The 6,000-nt window shown below is 31.5% G+C and overlaps 1 protein-coding gene across 2 annotated transcripts in view; it reads left to right on the top strand.

The window, feature by feature from the left end:
* Positions 1 to 1,148: 1,148 nt before the first annotated feature.
* LOC132194179 (uncharacterized) overlaps positions 1,149 to 6,000 on the top strand; it is a 41,326-nt gene continuing 36,474 nt past the window's right edge. Inside the window, exon 1 of one of the 2 annotated variants that reach the window (XM_059615309.1) lies at positions 1,149 to 1,296. The gene's annotated coding sequence lies outside the window, so the exon portion shown is untranslated. Of the gene's footprint in view, positions 1,297 to 1,355; positions 1,492 to 6,000 lie in introns of those variants that run through there. The other variant, XM_059615310.1, reaches the window with a different exon arrangement.

The following is a 6,000-nucleotide window of genomic DNA, read 5'->3' as shown; positions in this document are numbered from 1 at the left end:
ATTATGTGAGCATAGAAAACTATATCATAGGTTTCTATTCTATCACTGCGACAAAATTTGCAGATTTAAAAAAAGGCCAATTTTAAATTCTGATTAACATTATGGAGAGATCTTGTACCATCGTCACTTGAACTACGTGAAATACATGTGATTTTTTTTCAGATAATACTAAAGAATTTTAAATAAACACGTATATCATCTTTGAAAGTTACATCATCCAAATTATAAAAAAAATATATAAAACAATAGAATTTCATAATTATCGAGCATTTTATTTACCGGCACTCTACAAAAATATTTTAGAGTGACAACAAATGCTTATATATTTTATTTATTTTATATTTAAAAAAAAAACAAGTTATTAATTAAAAAATTTTTACTTTTTTTTAAGCATATAAAACAATTAAAATATTTAAAACAATTTTTTATTTTTTTTATAAGTTTTCCATTGATGTAAAATTCTTAATGCGGCATCACTATTACTTTTGTAAATTAAAATCAAATTTTTTAATTAGATTAGTGTATAGATCTTTCATTTACGAAGACTTCCTTACATAATCAATAATCATCTCATTAACAAAACTCAAATATCTCCCTCCTTCTTTGCCATTAAAACGACTAATTAAATAATTTTTTAAAATATTTATTATACTTCGAGAACAAAATAGATAACCTATGAAATAATAAAATATGACACGAAATAAATTATTGTCAAAGTCGTAGAAAAATTTGGAAGATGTATGTCTAACCAATCTATATAACTTTGATATGAATGCTATAACCGTAGGTGAATGAACAGCTTTGTTGTATAATTTATATGGATTAAATTTATAATTATTCTTTCCAACATCTTTTATTTTTTTATCATGTCTTAATTTATTATCAAAGCGGTTAATTAAATATCAATCTTTATGGAAGTTACATGATAATGAACTAAAGGAAGAAGAAAATACTAAAAATAGTTCGTTCAATCAAATTTGCATGCAAAGGCGTGCTTATCGAACCTAGACTGACTGAAAACGAGCACCGCTGACGTAATAATTCCCCTATTGTACTTGTATCACGATGCACGAGAGATGTGTCCGTATGTGAGGCGAGTGAGGGACCGCGGGCACGTGAACCGTGCAGCTCCCCTCCTCCGGTCTCGCGGCCGAAGAAATGCGAGTGCTGCTGCATAGCGGGTTTTCGGATTTAAAAGCAGCTCCATCGTGTGCCACGTAACACCAGCCAAATATTGTTGCTTTGATAAGAAAGAAAGAAAGGACGACGAGCCAAGTCGAGAAGCAGCCAAGCCAGGTAAATATCTTTCCCACCCTGAAATTGACGACGAGAAATCCTCAGTGATGGGGGGTATCGGGAATCGGTCGCGCTCTTCCAGGAATCGAAGCAGCGAGAGTGGAGGGATCCCCTGATTATACTAGAGTAGCCTCATCGGGCATCCCAGTCACTTGCCAGGTGAATCACTCGAGCAACTTTACGATTTCCGAAAAGGTTAAAAATAATTTTTTCCTACACGTTCCAATTGCGTAGTTTTTTTATTATTTGTATTTTTATCACGTCTCGTAATGATAAGAGCAGGAAAAAGTACCTGTTGACGTTTGTCTCACCTTCCTAATCAGCCTGCAAACTTCATCTTGTTCGCGTCACCGGTGCGATTATTTTTGTTTACCTTTGTTCCCACACGCTCGCTGCGTGTGCACCAATATGGTCGTTGGAGCGCGAATTCAGGATATGTGACCGAGTTAAGGGGAAAATCGCGTGGGTTTCGACGAAGAAGCCGAACGATTCGAACGCACCGTGGGAGTTTTCATTAATCTTGGCTTTCGGATTCTGTTAACAATGTGGCCATCGACAAAACGTGACTCATTAAGAGATTTTAAAAATATTTGCAACTTGTTAAGGTCACGATTCAACAATGTTACAAAAAATTTTTTAATTAAATAATCTGACATAGCAACTATTTAATGATAAATTTTAATGCAAATAAATAAATTTAAATTATTTAACATCAAAAAGTTTTTTTTGTTAAATTATTTTGCTTTTAAAATAATAATTATATTTGCTGCGTTAGTTAGAATAAATTATTTTTACTTATTTATCAAGCAAAGTTAGTATTAATAATTATATAATGTTCCACTCAAGTTAATGCTACAAAACAAAGACTTAAAAAAAGTATTCTTCCATCGACTCGTATTGTTACACAGTAAAATTAAAATTAATAAAATAAAAATAACATCTTGATTATTTATATAATAGCAGAATCAGAGCCAATTTCAAAGTTCAAGGAAGAGGCTACAGTTTGTTGAAACCCTCTATTCTGCGGAAAAATACATTAAAAGAGACATGGAACCACCGCTTTCTAAAAAAATATATTTAATATTCACTTTAAATCTGCACGAATTTCTCATTATGATCTACGAAAACTGTTATTATATTAGTCCAAATCAAATTTCGGATGTTAAAAATCATCAAATAAAAATAAATATTATCATAATGAATTGTCATATTATATTATCGATTTGTAATCATTATCAAATAGAGCAACTATAGTAAAATATTTTTTGTAGTTTTTATTTATAATTTTTGAATATTTGGATAAGGTATCTCGTTATAGGCAGAGCTGGCCTTGTGGCTTAATTTGCAACCAAATATTTTAAACATAAACATAAAATCATATCCGAAAACAAATATTCACACAAATTTAGGTTCTAAATTAAACGTGCTAATCGTAGTTAAAAATTTATCTATAGAAAAAACTCATTACGTTTTGAAAAAAGAAAATATAATCAAATAAAAATAATACAGTTCTACAAAATTGATTAACAAATTTTTCAAACTTTCCAAGTGCATATTTCCAATATTTACTATTTATTGTTGAATTTTGTATCCTAATAATAATATGTACCACACGTGCGCTCTTTTCCACGATTTGTTTCTAACGAGCGAAATTCAAGAGGCTTTTAATGCTCGCCGCGTTGCTGAGGGCAATTTTCACTCGCGCGAGTCGGGCGTCTGCTCTCTAAAAATCAAAGCAGCTGCGAATATACTTTATTTCGGGCCCTCTTTCTGTTTTATGTTTTTCTTCGGGGCCATCTCTCCGTCTTGCAATAAAATCTAGACGCACACGTGCACTACAGCGGCCACTCACGCCGAGGCACGTTTGTAAAATTGCGTGTCCGAAGCAATTTGAATTATATTTCGCCACGCTATGGCGGATAATTTGTTTTGTTCGCCGCGTGCCCTGCCCTTGCCTGAACCACTAATGCGAACAGGAGCCAAACAGCTCCCTGTCTTTCGCTTCGGATCTGCATATTTTTTTCAGCATGCCAAGCAAATTGCGCGGCCGGTTCGAATTCCTGCTTTTTCTGTATGCCACGTGATTTGCGTGCTACGGGCATTAAAATGTGTATGCGAGACCGCGTTTATAAATTGTTTCTTTTTGAGTTTGTTTGTAGAGGTGGAGGAGAATTCTTAGAAACTTCGATGTTTTGTAAAGCCCAAACATAAAACTTAATTTCTTTCACTCACGCATTTCATCCCTAAAAATAATCAGATAAACAAACTTGATTAAAATAATATAAGACAAAAATGTCGGCTACGCGGACAAATGGCCATTCTAGGGTGGCGCCCCTACCGTCTATTGCATGGAACTAAATGGGATGAAGTGGAGGGGATAGTGGCCATTTGGCCGCGTAGCGGACTATAAAATTTAACTTTTCATTGAAAATACGTTAATAAAAAGACAAAAATAACTAAAGAGTTTTTGTCATAAATTATAAAATAGTAAAACAGCTATAACTATGCAAGTAATTTTTATTTGGTTTTCAATTAAAGTAAATCATATAATATATTTTACATTTTTTTTATTTTATAAAAAAAAATTAATATTGACCATTTTAAATTAAATTGATCCAAGCAAAATTTGTAAGATTGAACTCGTAATGAATACAAATATTATAAATTTGCTTCTTATAGAAGAATCGAATGAAAAATTACAATTTACAAAAGTAGAATCATATTGTTAGTATGCGCAGAGCTAGTAATAATGGAAATAAATTTTGGTGAAAGGCCACATCCATTCTTTATTTTAACAATTTTTTAGGCTAATTGTAATGCTGTGACAAACGGTTTTTGCTCTGTGCCATATATTATTTGGTGTTTTTCAAGGCTTTTCTCCTCATTTTGCCTTTTTTTAATTAAAATATTATTTAAAAAACTCGGGTACCATTAATATTTGCTGGCATTGAATATCTAAAGCCTAAAATAGACTTCCTGTCTTTTTTTTCCAAACAAACAGGTCAATTATTCACTAATTAGGAATTTTTGTGCAGCACGGAATCAAAGTTTTTATTTGTTTTTCTCCAACGTGTGTGTGGAGCTATGCGAGTAATCCTGGCTGAGGCAAAGGAGAGTCGATTCAGAAGGAACGCGTGCTGCACGCTATTCGTACTTTTGTTTAATTCACAACCCTTTCATTGCTCCCACACATGAACAACCTGGAGAGTTTGATTGCCGCTTCCAAAATAAAACCATCCCTCAAAATTGACACATACAAATTTATAAAGGAAAGAATCCCTTATATGGATCTATTTTAGCGTTATTGCGAATCAAGGAGGAAAAAATATGATGAGTGAAATTTCTAAAAATCCTCTCGTTAATTCGTGATAACAGCTAATAAATAATAAGGAAGTTAAAATGATAGGATGATTGATGACAGGTGCAATTAGCCAGTCTTGCTTTCCTGGTATGAATTTTACAACTGTCTGCTTGCGTACTTTGCATTGCACGTGATGCACTTTATTATCGCTTGACGTTATCGCTTCACTCCATATAATTTGTTCTTGTGGCCTTTGGAAATCTCACAGTGAGTAATGTTGCGTGACATAAAATCGATGGATAATCCATAATCCGCATAGTGTTGAAAGAACTCAACGGGTGGCGTCACCTGTTCCACGCTCGATTGTGATTTGTGGCATTGTTTTCTTTCGCAGGCCGCCAATTTATGCGCCACTACCTTTGATGCTATAATATTTTTGCTCTCGTTAAAGGAATTAAGCGCTATGATTTAAATAATTGATCATTAAATCCAACTTCTCATAATATTTCATACCTGAACAAAGATTTAAAATAAATCATTAAATCTGATCTGAGCTTAATCAAGATAAGCACTTTTTATATTTTTAATTTTAAATGTTTCAATTAATTAGAAAATTAAAGCGCTGTATTCTTAAAGGATAAATTATTAAAAATTATCATCAAAAAGCTACTAAAATTACTACTTTTTATTTATTTAATATTTTTTTATTCGTGATGTTCAACCTCAAAATACTCTTAAAAATTAAAATGTTTTTAAAAAAATGTTATCTCTAGCAAGTTTTGGGTAAATTATGTCATCTGGTTCCTTTACACAAGAATTGTCAAATACAATAATTATTTAATGTTATTCTCAACACATGCAAATGTTAATCTGATTGATATAAATTGAATTTCACCTAAGAGTGTACCTAATTTTCTCAAATTAAATGATCATGTTTTGGGTGTGTAAGCCTCTTGAAGCTTGAAACTATTGTAGTATTACATTTCGACTGCGACACAACCACTTTTTATATTACACAGATAAAATAATTGAAGTCTAAACTTTTAGAAATTGGAGCCAGAAGTCGATGGTTTACACAATTTTAAATTTTACAGAAGAAAAAATAGTAACAAGCAGATGCTCAAAACGTTATTTGAGAAATTAATTAATAATTAATTTCTGTTTCATTACTTCAGGAAATTGTATTTTCATCTCTATTTTTTTTTAAATCATGAAAGATTTTTTAAATATACTCGCGTTATATTCATAGTAAGATATTGATTTTCCTTTACCTTCAAAATTTTATTTTCGTTAATTTTATTTTTAATTTTTATTAAAAAAAAAACTAAATATTCAATTAATTATATAAACTCTACCTGACATTTTTTCTTTGCATTTTTATCATTAAATATGTTACAAACCAT

Source organism: Neocloeon triangulifer, unplaced genomic scaffold (assembly GCF_031216515.1).
Source record: "Neocloeon triangulifer isolate White Clay Creek 2 clone unplaced genomic scaffold, ASM3121651v1 ptg000006l, whole genome shotgun sequence".
In the NCBI taxonomy this organism is placed as follows: domain Eukaryota; kingdom Metazoa; phylum Arthropoda; class Insecta; order Ephemeroptera; family Baetidae; genus Neocloeon; species Neocloeon triangulifer.
This window is presented reverse-complemented; position numbering and strand designations above follow the sequence as displayed.